This window comes from Myotis yumanensis, unplaced genomic scaffold, assembly GCF_028538775.1.
Source record: "Myotis yumanensis isolate MYYU_CA2020_CCGP unplaced genomic scaffold, mMyoYum1.0.hap1 SCAF_2, whole genome shotgun sequence".
NCBI classification, from domain to species: Eukaryota; Metazoa; Chordata; class Mammalia; order Chiroptera; family Vespertilionidae; genus Myotis; species Myotis yumanensis.
The window spans coordinates 205640943-205660689 of record NW_027223753.1 but is presented as its reverse complement, the minus strand read 5'-3'; positions in this window follow the sequence as shown (position 1 = coordinate 205660689).

The following is a 19747-nucleotide window of genomic DNA, read 5'->3' as shown; positions in this document are numbered from 1 at the left end:
TTGTTAATAATACTGATGTGAAAGTTGAATGCAGTTATATAGTGTTTTCATTTTCAGATGTATTTCCATAAGTGGAATTGCTAGATCATATAGTAGCTCTATTTTTAATTTTTTCAAAATCTCCATACTGTTTTCCATAGTGGCTATACCAATTTACATTCTCACCAACCGTGGGAAAAGTTTCTTTTTTCTTCACATCCTCACCAGCATTGGTTATCTCTTGTCTTTTTGATGATAGTCATTCTATCAGGTGTGAGGTGATAGTTCATTGTGGTTTTGTTTTGCATTTCTCTAATTATTAGTGATGTTGAGCAGCTTTTCTTGTACCTATTGGCCATTCATATATCTCCTTTGGGGAAAAAAATGCCTATTCAGGTCCTTCACCCATTTTTAATTGGATTATTTGTTTTTTCTGCTATCGAGTTGTATGATCCCATATGGCTGATTGGAGGTTTATTTTCCCCCCCATTCCATAGCTTATCTTAGCATTGTGTTGAATTATTATTTTTTTATTTTTATTTACTTATTTATTTATTTATTTATTGCTGTGCAGAAGCTTTTTAGTTTGATGTAGTCCCACTCACTGATTTTTGTTTTGTTGCTTATGCTTTAGGACTAATGTCCAAAAATTCATTGCCAAGACCCATATCAGGTAACTTTTTTCAATGTGTTTTTTCTAGGAGTCTTATGGTTTGCAGTGTTACATTTAAGTCTTTAATCCATTTTAAGTTAATTTTTGTGAATGGTAAAAGATATACTACTTTTGCAACTTCCTAAAAGTCTATAATCATTTTAAAATAAAATGTTAAATAATGTTGGCTAACTACAAATATTTGAAGGTTTTCCAAAGCTAAGATATGAAATATGAAGAATTTGTTTCACCCTTAATCCTCTCTATATCTCAAACTTAAAAACAGCTTTGGAAAAGAAGTTGGTATGGGCATTTGTATGTATATAGAGTGGGCAGGGGAAAGTAGACCAAAGGCCAGTAAGGGTCCTTGGACTTGGTGCTATTGAGTTGTTGGATTTCTTGGGGTTATTTTATTTGCAAGTAAGAGAAGACCCAACACAAACTGGCTTACACTGGAATGCACTGGCTCAATGCAGTACAGAGACTATTTAGGGCTCTGGTATGGTTTGATTAGGACTCCAGCCTGTTTATCTACAATTCACTGAGCTTTGCTCATCCTGGTGCTTCCTTAGCTTTATTCTGAGACTGGCTCTCCTCCTGACAGCCAAGTACCATTAGCAGTTCCAGGCCTCACATTAAGATGCAACATCATTCAGAAGAAGAGATAACTTCTCCCAAACTTTGAAAAAATGCCACAGGCTTCACCCTGATTAGAACAGCTCATGTCATGTGGCATTCTGGACCAATTCCTGTGACCAGGGAGATGGAATTGCACTGTGAGCTAAGCCAATTACTATCCACTTCTGAAGCTGGAGCTCAGGTCAACTATCAGGATTGGTGGCTTCTTTAGAGTAGAGGAGAAGCAACAATAATGTCCACTGCAAACAAACTCACATGTACATAACAGAGGCCGTGCCTGCCTAAAAGTCATGTGGATAGTATTAACCGGAAAGCTTTGTTCCTTCATTTAATGTTCCATCCATTAAATGGTTGGGTAACAGATCCATTTAATCAACTATGCATTGTGAAAGATATTTTTTGCTTAATTAGTCAGCCAGTCATTTTTTCTAATAATTAGAGAATTTAATTATTATTTCACTACTTTAATAGATGCCTTGATAGAGTGGTTTTCCAAATATCGATTACATTTTATATGAGTGTGCATTTAGACTGTGTTTACCTACGTCTAGTGTTTTTTCAAGGATTTTTTTTTTTTTGCCAATTTAAAAAATGAATTAGTTAAGCAACCAAGTAGCTTACTTTTTTTTAGGAGGATTAATCAATAACCAAGAAGTAGCACAGTCACATTTTGTCTGCACAATGTACATTCAACCAATTGCAAAGTTGGAGAGAGTTGGGGAGTAGGCCAGTATTTCCTTTCTTTTGCAACTTGACATATAACTGATTTATTAGTCTTTTCTCCTCCATCCTCAAATTTACTTATAATTTTATCAAATCAACCAGTTTTGTTTGGCACCATAAAGCCACAATACATATTCATGCTGTTTACCCAGTAAATTAACTACAATATTATGGAAGCATTTCTCATATGCAAATGTGCACTATGAAGTGCACCGAACTGAACACCAGCAGCAGTTTCCTCTAAAGTTTAAAAATCAGCTCTTAAAATTTATCTTCTTTAACCATCTGGTCATGGTGCTAAATGACTTAGAAAAATTGTCTCACACTTTTACTGGCTTGAGAGAGGGTAAATTTTTGTTTTTAGTATCTTCTATTAATCTTGTGTTCAAATGAAGAGCAAAGAGGCCCTGATATTAGCACATACACTGGGTGCAGCTCAGATACCTACTGTGCATATCTACTATTTCTTTATATTCTAGAAATGTTCTTTTCCACATACCCCCACTTAGTATTTCACTGTTACTCTCTTCTAGACACACAGATTTGTTTTGTTTTGTTTTGTTTTGTTTTTTTTTAAAAAGGTTTATACATACAAAAATCTTTTTATTCTTTTTTTTTTTTAATATATTTTATTGATTTTTTACAGAGAGGAAGGGAGAGAGATAGAGAGTTAGAAACATCGATGAGAGAGACATCGATCAGCTGCCTCCTGCACATCCCCCACCGGGGATGTGCCCGCAACCCAGGTACATGCCCTTGACCGGAATCGAACCCGGGACCTTTCAGTCCGCAGGCCGACGCTCTATCCACTGAGCCAAACCGGTTTCGGCTCTTTTTATTCTTTTAGTCTTTTGATTTATCTCCTTATCCTGACTGATTCATGGACATCCCCCTCTTTTATTTAATTATACTGTGTCATCCTCTCCCTGATTTTCTTTAGCCTATGAAGTGCAAAGGACCTTGTATTTCCACTGCATCTTTTATTTTGGATTGGCAATTTTTTTAATTGAATGCTCTTCTTCACAAATTTGCAAAAGGAAAATTTGCTTCTCTGTGTCTCTAAAGATTTAGTCCTCAGGGAGAGCTTTGAGACAGACTGGAACAGAAAAGAGATTTTAAGCCATTCTATGTACAGAAAAAGGAAGCCTGTTCCCTGAGCAACTACAAGAAAAACTGTCTAAATGTAATATTTTAGAAATTTCAAAAACACACATTTAGCTTTTCCTCTATTAAATGTAGTTTGATTCTAAATTAAAGTTTTTTTAAATGCAAAGCTTATTTCCTAAATTAATATAACATTCTGCAACCAAAAAAATGATTTCAAGACAATTTTCACCATCAAAGCTACTTCCTTCAGCTCTTTCCTCTTCTTTCTCCAAATATCCATGAGAGAAGTACACTACAAGGTGTCTTAAAACAAAAATGCATTGATTCCCAGTGGCTCTGGTAAACATTAACACCTTCTCTTACTTATATAATTTAATCTTTAACCAGGAAAAAAAGGGGGCGGGGGGGGGGGGGGGAGTTAGGAAGAAAGAAAACTACTGTTTTGCAAAAAAACAGCTTTGTCTTACATTCTTGAGGAGACATAAGCCAAATAATTTAGTAATTACATAACTAAAGGAGTTCAGCATTTTTTGTTCTCCTGAAATAACTAACTAACCAAAGACAAATGGTCCCAGAGAAGGCAAAGTTAATGTTTTTGCTGTCATGAATTCACCCAGATGAAACACCTTTGCAGCTGGTCACAGTGAGAAAAGCCATCTGTATTCTCCACACACATTGTCCAACCTCAATTACACCACAGGGGGCCACGACCCCACCCCACTCCTGCCCCAACATTGCAATGGAGTCACACTGAGTTCTCCATTTGGTTTGTTCAAGATTAAGAAGTTTTCATTCTCATAAGTGGAGAAAAAAAAGGCAAAGAAATAGCATATCTTTAACAACAAAGCCCTTTTGTTTTTCCAAAATTACTCTGAGCTTATAGCAACCTGTTGGCGACTATGAGATCTTAAATGGACCTAAACATTTGGGGCCTGCCTGAACCTACACAATTTTTCAAAGAATCTAAAATCTGAACCTAAGACTAAATTTAATAAATTATTATTGTATTTCTAGAATTCCCAGATTCCTAGAATCTGTAACTTTTCACTCACTGATTATTTTTATAGATTTAATATTATCTATATTTAGAGGAATCTTTACATTAGTTCTATATTTCTTTAGATTTATTTTTTGTTCAAAAAAGAGAAGTGATTTAAACCCTAGTTTATACTTATTCATTCTTGTTTTGCTTACAGCAGACTGCATTTTCCAAATATGGCTACAACAATAGCTCCCACCCTACTTGTTTTTCTCTTACAATGGGATCTGGACATACCTTCCCATAAAGTTCTAGTTCCAATGTCGCCCAGTCTTTTCAACTTTATTGGACCCTCGTGACTACTGAAATGGGAATTTTTAGGGGTGAAATAGGCACGCTTAGGGAATTTTTTAAATTAAGTGGGTCCATAGAAAAAATACTGGGCTACAGAGTTGCAAAAGGGTACATTTTTATAAGACAAGGGAGTTGGGAGAGGCAGCAGTTACATTTCCATAAGATAAGGGAACTGGGAGTAGCCAAAGGTCTATATTTACAAAATAAAGAAGGAGGAAGAAAGCCCAGAGAGAATAGGGGAACAGTGAGGGAGGAGGGCCTCACATGTCCCATATGAGGTTTTGCCCTTTGAGCTCAGGAGTTACTATAGTGACCAAATCAAAGGGGAATAGCAACCAATCAGAGGGGATATCAAGGCACAAAAAACTGCAGCCTTTAAAAACCATGGAAAAAGAAACTCGGTGGGACTCTTCCACCCCCTCCTCATGTGGGAGTCTGTACTTGATCTTCAATAAATTTCCACCTTTGCTATACCATCTTTTGTTCATGGTTTCATTCTTCGACTTCACAAGACAAGAGCCTGGAAGACCATCGGCCCAGGGAAACACCACGAGTTTCCAGTCCAAAAATCCCATATCACCACCTTATCCAAGATGATAGCAGAAATCAGACAATCTGACTTTCAAGGCTGGAACATAATAAAATACCATGCATTTCAGCCTTGGTTTCTTGGGTTTGGTTCTTGACACCCCGTTGCCAGGCTGGAAGGAAGCCCAAGCAAGCAGAGCAAAGGCATCCATTCACTGGGGAAAACTATCTAAAAGCCAAAATTGGGTTAGAATCGCCCTTATACACTTTCATTATACTGTGTATTTTTCTTACTGGTCCATTTCAGAAATAGTGATGAATTCATAACTCAAATATTTTTTCATTTACAGGCATCTTTTCCCTCTAGATTTTAATTCCAGGAGAGCATCAACTGAGTCTGTCTTATTCTTGTCTCCTTTATGTCTAGAATGCCTGATGGTCAAGAGGTGTCAACTGAATTACAGAAGGAATAAAACTGCCAAGTAACTGGCAATGCCTAGCATCAGGTATTTGACCTTCCGGATAAGGTCCAGCTCTTACAAAAGATTTGTGAAAGCCTACAAAGGGATCATGACTATTGGACTAAAAATTAAATGCTAATAAAGCTTAAATCTGAACAAAGCTGGACATGCAGGAGACACTTATAAGCATTCCATGTTTTCCCAGATCACAGTTATCTGGCTCGCCACCCGCCTTTCTTGGCAGGAGTATCTGTCTTCCCTTTGAAACCCTCTCTCACAGAGCTCTGGGGTCCCCATCAGGATGTTTCAGATGTGCCTGTGGAATGGATGAGCTCATTTGTCCAGAAACACCTGCATATTTCTCCTTTCTGGTTCAAAACCACTATAGTGATACAGTCATAAATTCCAATTAGCCATAGATCTTGGTGCTATTGACATTTTGGACGGGACAATTCATTGTTTTGAAGGGGAGGAGGGGACTGTCCTGGGCACCGTGGGATGTACAGCAGCATCCCTGGCCTCTACCCACCGGATCGAGGTAGCAACATCCTCCATCCCCCACCAAGGCCCCCGCTGTGACTCCTGAAACTGTCTCTGGACATTGCCAAATGTCCTCTGGCAGGAAAAATTGCCACTAGTTGAGAACCACGAATAACAGAGGAAACACGGAAAAGCTGCCAGGCTGCCTCCAAGTCCCTGCCTAAGGGGCATAGTGCTTTTTGTGTTGACATCAAGGATCAGTGCCCAACAGCATGGCTGGTGGCCTTTTCAGTTTCCCTCACAGCCAGGTCCAGGTAGGCCTGACCTGACATTACACCACCTTACTTTGTTCTGTACAGGGTCCGTGTGCCTACTGACCTGTCAATAGGCAAGCATGCTTCACCCTCATTTAAGGCTATCCCTTGCAGTAAAACCTCGAAGCAATATTTCATGCATTCAATACCATGTAGAGGTTTTAGACAACTCTTTAATATGTGTTCTTTTTAAAAATATATATTTTATTTATTTTTTATAGAGAGGAAGGGAGAGGGATAGAGAGTTAGAAACATCAATGAGAGAGAAACATCGATCAGCTGTCTCCTGCACACCCCCTATTGGGTATGTGCCTGCAACCAAGGTACATGCCCTTGACCGGAATCAAACCTGGGACCCTTGAGTCCACAGGCCGACGCTCTATCCATTGAGCCAAACCGGTTAGGGCTAATATGTGTTCTATATTTTATTTTAACTCCTCTTCATAGGGTCCAGGATAAGGCCAAGTGGCCCAGCCAGGGTACAGGTGATAGACACATACTACTCTCAGGGCCTCCACTACCCTCTCAAAGAGCTCCTTCAGGATTCAAGTCATACCCACAGAGGATGAGCATGGCTGGAATTCAGCCTGGGGCCTTTACCATAACCATGTATGAAATAAGTAGTGCTCATAGCAGGACAGAGCAAAAAATTACTGCATTATTACTTGGCCTTTCTGTTCCCAAGTCTGGCTGGAAACGATAGCTAAAACCATGAGCTAACATTCCAGGCAAGTAAGTGTCATGAAATGAACATCTCTCCTCATTTCTTGAAGTGGCCCAGGCTTTTCCAATGGTCATATTCCAAATAGCATCCCCTCCAAGACAGCCCCGCATTGTAATGCATTAAAATTGATGTTGTCTCCAGGGTCCCAGCCAGTAGAGATGCAATAACTCACATGGCTTTCTGCTCTCCTGCTGGTCTGTTTATAGAGGAGGCAGCCTGCTTACAAATTACTGAAACAGAAAAGCCAGATAATGATGTGTTCTGAGAACAGCCTCAGAAATATGGCTTGTGCTCCCTCCCTCTTGTGTTTCGGGGCTTTCTCTAGTCTCTGACTGTGGGAGTTCTAGTTTAAGGGTAGTGGTACAGCTGTTGCCCAGCCTCCACATAGCTCCCTTTAAAAAGCAGGGATCCCTGTGCAGAGTATTAACACTCCCAGGAAACATATGGTGGCCATCCTCTGTGATTTTGAAGCTAGTGTTGTAAATTTTCTCACCTAGTTAGAATGTTCCTTCTCAATATTGCCCAGTGCTCCAGAGATTAATTTAAGGGGTGTCTTCCAAGACTGGGTAAAGCACCACCTCTTCTTCAGTTGCTATGTGGACTATTTGAAAATTTTTTTATGTTTAGAAATTCAGAGAATTCGTTTCCCTTCTATGAGGTGATCCAACATTGGAAAAAAAAAATTTGGGGGTGAGAGGAGGAGGGGTTGCTACTAAAATATTGAGAGTGAGATTTGAGGTTATTTTCCACTATGGCAAAATGGATATATGGGCTGTTCTTATTGCATCTATGAATAGGAAGGTTCTAGAATAACAAGTAGTCTGGGCCATAAATATGCAGGTTATTTATGATGAAACAGGACTCATCATTCACACAGATGCCAATGACTCTGACCTACCTGCCCTTGATAATAGGAACTGTCAGTGATGCACTTGGGAGGCAGAGCACGTGCTTCAGCAGGTGACACAGCAGAGCAAAGCCTCAAGTAAGACAAGACCCTGTTCCTTCACTAAGTGGACGGGGAGTCCCAGGTCACCAGTCAATACAGTTTAACAATCGCCCGTATCTTTTTTTTGAGCAGAAAAAGAAGGTTCTTTCATGTTAGTAATTGTTTCTGCCAGCCGATTAAAATCCCAATCCAATGGGAAAACTATTCAGAAAACAGTGGTCTTTGATTCATAAAAAGAAAATATTTTTTAAAATTCACGGCAGATCATGATCTTAGCATAATTTCCAAGGAAAAGATGATAATAAAATGTTATCCAAACTGCATAGCCAATCTGCAGAGCAGATGCCAAGCCAGCTCAACTAAAGCATTCATTCGGGTGAAGCTTAACAGCTTTGCCGTTTTATCTACTAGATTTTCTACCTGCTCAACAGTGCATACTAGATTTTGCTTCAACACTCTCTAGGGCAAGAATTGCTAAAATTTTCCACCTAGCCTCTTTCCGGAGACCCAAAGCAGGTAAGCCTCATTAGGAATATGAAGGAGAGAAAAATGTAACGCAGAAGTCATGGTATTTGAAATCACTAGTCCATGCTTGGAGTAGCATTTGGGGTAGACTTCTGACCTCTTATGCTTCTATTTATATTGTCAGCTAACTGCAGAAAAGTAAATGTGGTAGAACAAATGAAGTAAAAATGGCAGAGAAAGGAAATTAAAGAAGCATATTCTGAAACACTCTCAGGAACAACAGGAGCTGTGCCAAATAATAAGCATAAACAAAATGTTACATTTCATGTAGCTGAAACTGTTGGAGCTTTTAATATTTATTGGAACGTTCAATTTTACCATGGCTTTGACCACTGTTGGAAATATCTGGTCTGTGAACTGAATGAAAATTGATATGCAAGAGAAAATGTATTCAGGTTCTAGTGTTCATTCTAGTTCATCTTATGCATTCTCAGTAGAATGTTATTAACTACACTGCAATCTGGCTCTACAAAGCCTTTCAGGTTTTAGATGCAGTACAGGGCCCCATTTGGGGAATTCTACTTTGACCTATTTGGCAGGTAGCAAAGAAAGCTGGTAGCTTTGAGAGAAGCTAAGAGCATGTCCAATATATGCTTCCCACAGCTTGGCAGGCCCTATGATCCTAGAGAGGTATGTGTGTGTGATGGTAAGAAAAAAAAAATACCGTGTGGATGTGGGAAACTGATATAGGGTTGAGCCTTGGACTGATATGCTGGCAAAGTCACAAACAAGTCCCAGCTTAGAGGGCACAGTCCTCTTAGCATAATTAGGCTTGACCTTATAACAGTCCCCAGATCTTACCTGGGAAGCTAATGGGCTGAGGGAAGTGCAGGGAGTGTAACTATGGTCAAAATAGGTGAAACTCACAAGAACTGTGTAACTATGGTAACCACTGCCTTGTTTACCTCTGACTATAAAAGGTCGGTGCGGCCTGAGCACGGGTGGAAGTCCTTCCTCTTGAGTTGGACTTACCCGGCTGGCCCCTCAATATTTCAAAATTATCTCTTGTCTTTTCTCTTTCATTTGTGTGCGGCTCCTCTTCCAGATCCTGAACCCTGAACCACGCGGGACGTGGAGGGAAACATTTACGACATGTGGAGTTCATGGCAGTTCCAAATAGGAGAAACGCAATGGAGATACACAGGATTCTAGAGCAAGGCCATTACGTCTGCAGTAAAGACTTATAGCCCTCGCTAGTTTGGCTCAGTGGATAGAGCATCGGCCTGCGGACTGAAGGGTCCCGGGTTTGATTCTGATCCGGGGCACGTACCTCAGTGGCAGGCTCCTCCCCAGCCCAGGCCTTGGTCAGGGCTGGTGCAGAAGGCAACCAATCGATGTGTTTCTTTCACATCAATATTTCTCTCTGTCTTTCTCTCTCTCTTCCGCTCTCTCTAAAAAAAATCAATGGAAAAAATATCCTCAGGTGAGGACTAAAAAATAAAAAGTGCTGATACAAAGACCCCAAGAGATCATGTAGTTGGACCATCAAGAACTGGGTGCTATCACAGTCACTAAATTGAAAGTTTGGGCAAGTCCAGCAACAGACCACTATAAAATGAAAATGGTAAATCCTGGATCATGTGCAAGCCAGGACAGTGCACACAAGTAAGCTGCTCAATAAAGTGACTTATGATGATTGTTGCTGCATCACCTCTCCCACAACTTACACCTTTGGCCAATAGGAAGGGTTCTTTATGACCAACTGACAGAGGAGGAAAAAAACCAAGCTTATTTCTTAGATGGGTCTGCTCAGTAGATAGGTATGATCTCACTCAGTCCTCATCGCTAGGTTGAAAGCTTTATGAGATCAGAAAATTTGTCCGTCTTGTTCACCATTTAATCACCAAGGGCGAGTATAGTGTCTATATGGTAAGTAGTCTTTTAAAAAATATTTCTTGATCTGATATGCCAGGTTCTGGGCTATGTAATAAGAGTATAGCAGTAAACACTTGAATTTGTTGAATTATAATAGAATCAATAAATATTTGTTGAAGAATAAAAGAATAACAACCTTTTATCATCCAGAGTTCCACCAGGAACCAGAATCCAACTCTAAAAATTCAGAGACCAGAAATAGTGGTAAGCCTTTAACACTCCTAGGCCTAAAGATATAAGAGCTGGGGATGGTTTCAGAGGGTTAGAATTGGAAGTATGAAGCCAGAACCATCAACAAAAACTGTAGTTGAGGGGCTGAGCCATGACCATAAAATATGGCTTACAGCAAGAAGAAACCTGGAAGAGATATCTCACCGCTCTCTTCCTTCACCCTCCAATCCCCACCACTGTCTCTCTTTGACAACAACTAGAAGCCAACTAACTGGCAAGGAAACCCTGGTGATGTGGTCTGCAGGGCCCTGTCTCCCAAAGAATTGATCAGATCACAGAAGATGAAACAAGGGATGTGAGAGTAGGGGATAGAAAAAAAATGAAGAAAGCAGAATAAACACTTTGAGAGACATATCCTTTTTCCCATCTTAACAGATGAGAAATCTGAGGCTACCCCTGATCAGACAAGTAAAACTGCAGATGTAATTATTTGGTACAATTTTCTTGATAGAAAAGCAAACACAGAGAAATGAAATGACCTGCAACCAATTTGTGACAGAGCTAGGGTTAGAACCTGAGTTTCCTGCTCCCTAAGTAATGTTGCCACTTGATACACTTCTAGAATTCTGCTTTCCTTCCCATCAGGAGCCCCTGATGCAGAAAACACACATTAATTAAATAAATGAACAATTCTCTTCAGAATAGAAGTGCCAACGAGGGAAGAAACTGCTCAATTGCTTTTCCTTAATGGACTTCAGCTGGGACACCAATGGGAAGAAGTAGGATGAAATCCCGGGAGTCTGAAGAGTTAGCATGAGTCACAATAATATCTTGATTGGCCACAGGTGATTTCACAGTCTCAGGCCAGCCATTGAATTGGAAGATCAATTTCACCCCTGCCTCACACAGTGATCGCATTTGTCTTCTGAAATGCCTGTTCCTTGAGCTTCCCCAGCTCCTCTTTCTCTCCTGCCAGACTTCAGCCTGACATCTCCTAGCTTCCCAATTTGTCTTCCTTTCAGATTGAATTAGCATAGCACTCTAGGGGAGCCCCTCAGAGAGGGACAGTAGCAATCATGTCATTGATCCCCAGGACATAGTTCATGTTCTCTGCCTTAGTTTCTGGTTTTGTTGTTGTTGCTGTTTTGTTGTTGTTTTTATTTTGTTTTTGCTATTCCAGAGAAATTCTATTTCTCTTTATAGCTTAACTAAAGATGTTTAGCTGCTTTGGAGATCAGAGGAAGAAGGGCATGTAAATTACCTCTGGGAGCGGGTGAGGCAAGGCATTCACGTTTATGAGATTCCACCGACTTTCATCTGCAATGACTAATGGTGCTAAGCAGACTAAAATGGAAAACTATGTTAATAGCAAAAGAACCGTCCATGGTAATTGGGCATTCAATTACAGTAACCAAGAAAGCTGAGGATAAAAATCACTGAAAGAAGTTCAGTGACCATTGATTTTGAGTGGATGGCATTAATTGATGAGAAATCAATACTCTTTTAATTGGAATTTTGCTGTCTGTGGATACATACATAGCACAGTCTATTAAGGTAAATGATAAGTCACCTTTGTTTTAGAGCTTCTAGCAGGAAATTAGAGATGAGATCTTGGAATGGGGCCCATTTTCCACTCACTTGTATCATTTAACTATGAAATAAAATCAAAGAAGATGCTCTATTTATAACAGAGATTCCAAATCTAAACAGGCATCTCTCCCTCTGTTTATATAAATGCTGCCACTCCCCACCCCTGCCTCACCACCTACTATCCATTGTTTCAGAGAAAGCAAAGCCATGTGCTTTAGAGATGGAGTTGTTTTTTGTTTTTTTTTGTGGTGTGTTTTTTTCTGCTTGGGAGATTAGACACTAGAAAACTCTATGGACCAGATTTCAGATTTCATTCAGATGCCATCACTTACCATGGATGCACTCTCTCTGATCTTCAGAGCTTCAATTATAAAATAAGAATAATAATATCGACTTCCTTAACAAAATGGTAAGGATTCAATGGCTGAAGCACTATACAATGTCAGTCATGTGATGGCATCTGCTAATGAACTCTTCTGGGTGAATGTTTCATTTGCTGCTCTTAAATGCTCACCTGCTATTAAAACAGAAAAAGTCCCCAAGATTTCAGAGACCAGGTGGTTTCATGGACAGTACATCCTAATTACCTCCATATCACACCTCCTTGATATCTCTTCATGTCACTTCACAGGCCACTCCCAGAAAAAAGCCAACAGTCCTCTGAGCTGGTTGAACAATGTCAAACCCTCTTCCAAGTTCAGACCAACTGACGCACATGTGGGATGTTGCCCTCAAAACAAGAGTGGGAAGATGCTGGAGGGGCTTGCTGTTCTGACTGGCCTGATTCTAAGCCCTGAGTGGACATTTCACACACAATCTCTCCCTTCTCAGGACTCATGTTCAATAGAGCAACGTGTGAGAGGAGAAGCCCATACAAAAATTATGTTTCAGCAAAATTCTGAAAGTCTTGAAAATGAGGGAGAAAACTGCCAGAAGGAACCGGGAGCATGTTACGCCCAAATGCATCATCTGTTCTGACAGGCAAATTTCACAAGGAGCCAAACCTTGACAATTCTCCTCCCCTTTTTTTAAAAAACTGCTTCCCTGGCAACCCCTTACTAAGCTGCGACAGTCCCACTACATTGCAGGAACCCTCTTTGCTGTCACCTCCCTCTCCATGAGGCCAATTTATTCAGCTGAACCGTGCAGGTGGGCAGAAGACGGCACACATCTCCGCTGTTCCCCAGGATGAGTGCCCAGGCCTCGGGGAAGACAGCATGTCTTCCCCTTATGTGCAGCTCTTATCACTTACACATTTCCCAGTTCTGAAATGGATGGAGGGGTAAGGAATTAGATTATTTGCTAGGGGGGAGGGGTCCTTTTCTTTGATAACAAGCAGGAGAGTAAAACAATGCCTATTCGCTATATAGGGTGTTGACATATTTTAGAAACATCACAGAGGAGCTGGCAACATAATGGCCATCTCTCACACAGGGAGCTTTGTATATTTATTTTCCAGATCAATAATTTTATTTTTCTAATATGTTCATTTTTTTAATTTCTTTTTAAATATAGTTGGCATACAATGTAAGTTTTAAGTCTATTTAAATTGTGATAGTGGAAAAGAAGTTTCAAAATAAATAAACAAAAACTACAAGTGTTGCCAAGATTGTATAAGATGTAAGAACATACACACACACACACACACACACACACACACAAGTTTAGCAAATATTAGACCACCATAGAAAAGGAAATCTATCTTTAAATCTACTATTTTAGCAGCTGAAGAGATTGAGCTGAGAGATATTTTAACAAATATTTACTTAAAATGACTACCCATGGTGAGAAAAGGTTACGGACAGGGAGCTTACCTTTAGACATGGCTGAAATACTACAGGCAGAAGCTAATTCCATTTTCCTGTACATTTTCGGCAATAAGAGAAAATAGACCTCTCTACTGATCTCTGTATGTCTGTTTTAAGCTCTAAACTACCTCCAGGGTCTTGTCCTAGAGGTGAGGTAGAGGCCCAGCCAGAGTCTCCCACAGAAATGTCTCAGTCCTCGGACTTCTTAAACAGCTTGCCATTTGTCTCAAATGGTAAGTACTTTCTTAAAAGGACAAATGCTAAACTGAGGTGTTTTCCTGATAATTAAAATAAGTTGAATGTTTTAGTCCAGATCCCAACTCCTCTCCCCATATGGCTCACTTCGTCAATAAACATTTAGTTAAGATTCCAGACCAAGATGGCGACACAGGAGGCTCCTGAATTTATCTCCTTCCAGAGATGCACCAAATGTATAGCTTCACAGGAAGTGATTCCCCCGAGAGAAACTCAGAAACTCATGAGGGACGCCCACACATGGGATGATTGAGAAAATGCCCACATCAAAACTGGTAGGAAAGGCTAAGATACCTTCTCGCCATATACCCCACCCCACCCCCACACAGGACATACACTCAGGAGGGTACCCCAAACTTCCAGCTTCTCCCTGGGGAGAAGGGGGTGTGCACTGTACACCTAGCTCCCTGACTTTTCAGACTCCCGCCGGAGGGATGGCCTCCCTAAATCTCTTAGCTCTGACAGCCATCGGGGCTTTCAACCACAAGTCCCACAGGACTATAGCAAACAAAGTGGCTGTTACTATGGGCCATCTCCTCAGGGTCCAAAGCAGAGAGAGAGGCAGAAACGCCCATCTCCTAGTCTTTCCCTAAAAGGGGTTTGATGCATCCTTTGCAAGCTGCAACCAGAGAGTTCAGCTTCTAATGAGCCTGCCTGGAGGTGATGACTGTGATCCTCCCAGAGCCTGAATGAGGCCGTGGGCACTGCCCCCTCTTCCTCACTCCAACAAGAAAACCAAGTCTCTGACTGGCTTATTTCACTTAGCATAATGCTCTCCAGCTCCATCCATGCTGTTGCAAATGGTAGGAGTTCCTTCCTTTTTACAGCAGCGTAGTATTCCATTGTGTAGATGTACCACAGTTTTCTAATCCACTCATGTGCTGATGGGCTCTTAGGCTGTTTCCAAATCTTAGCTCTTGTAAACTGTGCGGCTATGAAAATAGGGGTGCATATATCCTTTCTGATTGGTGTTTCTAGTTTCTTAGGATATATCCCTGAAAGTGGGATCACTGGGTCAAATGGGAGTTCCATTTTTAGTTTTTTGAGGAAACTCCATACTGTTCTCCACAGTGGCTGCACCAGTCTGCATTCCCACCAGCAGTGCACGAGGGTTCCTTTTTCTCTGCATCCTCTCCAGCACTTGTCATTTTTTTTTTTTTTCCTTTTACTCTATAGTAGGATTTTTTTTTAATATTTTTTTATTTTTTTTATTTTTTTTTCGCTTAAAGTATTACAAAGGGTATTACATAAGTGTCCTTTTTTCCCCCCCGCCCTTGACAAACCCCTACCCTCCCTTACCCCCCAGTGTCTTATGTCCATTAGTTATGCTTATATGCATGCATACAAGTCCTTCGGTTGATCTCTTACTCCCCTCCCTCCTGCCCCCCAACTCTCTCTGGCCTTCCCACTGCAGTTTGACAATCAGTTTGAGGCAGCTCTGCCTCTGTATCTATTATTGTTCAAAAGTTTGTAATGTTCTTTATTATCCATGAATGAGTGAGATCATGTGGTATTTTTCCTTCATTGACTGGCTTGTTTCACTTAGCATAATGCTCTCCAGTTCCATCCATGCTGTTGCAAATGGTAGGAGTTCCTTCTTTTTAACAGCAGCATAGTATTCCATCGTGTAGATGTACCACAGTTTTCTAATCCATTCATCTACTGATGGGCACTTCGGCTGTTTCCAGATCTTAGCTATGGTGAATTGTGCTGCTATGAACATCTGGGTGCATATATCCTTTCTGATTGGTGTTTCTGGTTTCTTGGGATATATTCCTAGAAGTGGGATCACAGGGTCAAATGGGAGTTCCATTTCCAATTTTTTGAGGAACCTCCATACTGCCTTCCATAGTGGCTGCACCAGTCTGCATTCCCACCAGCAGACCAGCACTTGTCATTTGTTGATTTGTTGATGATAGTCATTCTGACAGGTGTGAGATGGTACCTCATTGTCTGTCAGAGAAAGATAAATATCACATGATCGCACTCATTTGCAGATTATAATAAACATCATAAACTGATGAACAAAAACAAATCCAGAGACAGAGAAGCATCAATCAGATGCTCAAACCTCAGAGGGAAGGTAGGGGAGGGTGGGGGTAAGGGGTAGAGGTCAACCAAAGGACTTGTATGAATTCATATAAGCCTAACCGATGGACACAGACACGAGGGGGGTGAGGGCATAAACAGGAGTGGGGTGGGGGGGTATATGGTGAGGGTATAAGGACACATATGTAATACCTTAATCAATAAAAAAAATTAAAAAACAAGTCTCTAGCACAGTGATGGCAAACCTTTTGAGCTCAGCGTGTCAGCATTTTGAAAAACCCTAACTTCACTCTGGTGCCGTGTCACATATAGAAATTTTTTGATATTTGCAACCATGGTAAAACAAAGACTTATATTTTTGATATTTATTTTATATATTTAAATGCCATTTAACAAAGAAAAATCAACCAAAAAAATGAGTTCGCGTGTCACCTCTGACACATGTGTCATAGGTTTGCCATCACTGCTCTAGCATCTCCTTGGAAGGAGCTTCTCCAGCATCCCCTTGGAAGGAGCTTGTCCACATAGCTAGTGCTCCAACCCTCAGCTCAGCCACCAAGGGAGGCTCAAAGGGACCAGTCTGAGAGCCAGCAGGGCCTGCATTCCCACATCCCCCAGGACTGTAGCAAACAAAGAAGCATTTTTTAAATGAGTGCAGGAACACACACTCCCCAGCCCCTGCAGTTACACACCTGGGTGCAAAGCAGAGGGAGGGGGCAACAGTGCCCACCTCCCTGTCTCTCCCTGTTCCTCCTGTGTCTCCAGCATGGAGAGGGACTGTATTCTGTACTTTCCCAGCTATTGCTTGCATCATAAGCGAAAAGCAGATCAAACCACAATAAACATCTCTCTTCACACCTGTTAGGAATTCTCCCATAAGGAAGACAAGAGATAACAATTGTTGGCAAGGATGTAGAGCAAGCATGTCAAACTCAAAGGCTAACACGGGCCAAATAAACAAGGCATGCAGCCCATGGGCCACAAGTTTGATATGCTTGATGTAGAGAAAAGGAAACCCTTGTGCACTGTGGGTGGGAATGTAATTTGGTGAAGCCACTACGGAAAACAGTAGGGAGACTCCGCAAAAAATTAAAAATAGAACTACCATATGACCCAGCACTTCCATTTCCAGGTATATGTACAAAGAAAACAAAATTGCTATCTCAAAGAGGTATCTCTACTGCCATGGACATTATTCACAATAGCCAAGGCATGGACAACAGCCATTGTGTCCTTCCACAGACGAGTGGACGAAAAAATGTGATAGATGATTGATAGATGATAGGTAGGTAGATAGATAATAGATAGATAGCCTCACTCAATAGAATCTTATTTTGAGCAGCAGTGTAATATAATCAAATGTCTGGGTGTGACAGATGTGGCAGCCATGGGGCAGACAGATTAGCATAGGGAGGAAGGAACCAACCGAAACTGTTTACGTAAGTGATCATAAAGGGCCAACATATGGCAGTGAGAATGGAAATGGAAACGGGAAAAGAAGGGCTAGGAAAGCAGACTGGGCAGGTGTTGGCATCAGTTGGGGCAGGAGAGAAGTTAACTGGGGCTCAGCTTCTTCCATAGAAGACCAAGAAACGCCACCGAGTGATCCCATCAGGAAGATGTGGCGTGAATGAGTGGTGCCAGGGATAAGACGGCTGGGCTACGGTAACCATTGCCTGTGGGGAGAGTGTTGCGAGGCCACTGGAAGCAGAAATCGCAAGTGTTCACACGCTAATATGCACACACATACACACAAAGCCACAGTCGGTGGAAACAGGTATTGACATGACCGAGTCGCAATTTGCTTTCAGGGATAAACAGTGGAGCCTCCCTGCTGGGAGCCAGTCACAACGTGTCACGGGGATCTCAGAGAAAGGCCTGAGGAAGGCTGGTGCTCCTGCTGCCTGGCAGGGATTGGGATTGATCCAACCCCCTGGAAAGCTTTTGAAGGTAAAATGTCCTTTAAGTTTTTCATAAAATGAGGCCACAGTATTTCACTTCTAGGATCATAGCCTAAATAAATAATCCAAATATGGCGAGGCTTTTTATAGGCATTCGTTACTGCATTATTAAAATGAGTCCAGCTAATATTCTCTATCTGATTGGGGTGATGGTTACTTGGATGTAAACATTGATCAAAACCCATCAAATCATTCACTTAGGATCTGTACATTGCCCTGTAAATTACATCTTAAAAAAGTAAACAATAAATATATATATATATAAATTAGATTTCCTTCTTAAATATAAAACAGCCAACTACCAAATTAACCCAAATGGCCCAACACAGGGACATATTCCCTTTGTAGGATTCATTTGATTATATCTTCTGATGTTATTAAAGTAAGGATTTAATCACAAGTGTTTTTAATCATATAGAAAATATTTTTTACTACGTAAATTGAAAAATAAATATAAAATACTATAAAGAATATAATCACAAGAATGTTAAAATATGCATAAGGAAAAGACTGAAAGTTAATATAGCTAAACATCAACAGTAATTATAAGATTGTGAATGATTTTTTTTCTTCCTTTTATTTTTCTGTGTTTTCTATGCTATATAGTGACCCTTATTACAATAAGAAAAAATTTTTTTATTCTTTTAAATAGTGAATAAGGAAGGTGCCGCTCCCAGTCACTCCCTGTTCCCTCTCCTCTCAGCTCTTGGACAAATAGCAAGCCTGGATGACACCATCCCTAATCGAGAATTAAAATTAATCAAAAAGGATCTAAAATGAAGTCTGTGCCTAAATACAATCCAATGCTTCCCCCCAAAAAGGAATCCAGTTAGCAAATTCATAACAACATTAGAAACAAAAGTCACCACCAGACTGTAAAAATAGGGGTTTCTAGAAGTAACAGAGCAACAGCAGAGATTGGCAGCATGTCCCAAATAAAACATCCCAAAATAGTGCTCTTCAGAGCAGAACTGCAGATAATGCCACCATCAGAAGCAGTGGAGGCAGGGGAGAGAGTGTGGCAGAGTTTTCAGTAACTCCCTGGAGAGTGGCGCAGAAAACACAGCAAACAGAATTATGAGTGCCCCCTCCTAAGAAGTCTGACAGGCAAGACCACTGGGATGGCTAATGAGCAAAAAGAAAGGGAGAGTTTCTGTCTGCCAGGAGGGACCTACCAGGACCCGTCTTCTCAGAATAAAAGCCTTCTTCATGCCCTCCTAGCCATGCTGTGGACCACTCCTCCTATAGACTCACTGAAGATGATAAGAGTTTGCATCCACTGCCAGACAAACAGGGATCCTCATTTGGGCTGAAAAAATACACTGCAAAAGCAATGAGCAGTTCCATCTAGAACCTCAACCACAAATAAGAGCAAGCAAGAAACACTAAGCATTTAAGGGCTATAACACCACAAAAGACACACTCTGTACTCATTACTAGGAAAAGATTTTTACTAAAAAAAATGTTTAAATATTTTTTAAAACTAGGTATAATATTAGAAAGAAAAAAATAAAGCTATTATTATTATCAAACGATGTGAGTGTTCATCTAGAACACCCAAGAGATTCTACTAATAAACTTTTACAAGAGAAAATTTAGTTGGGTAAGCACAAGATCAACATAG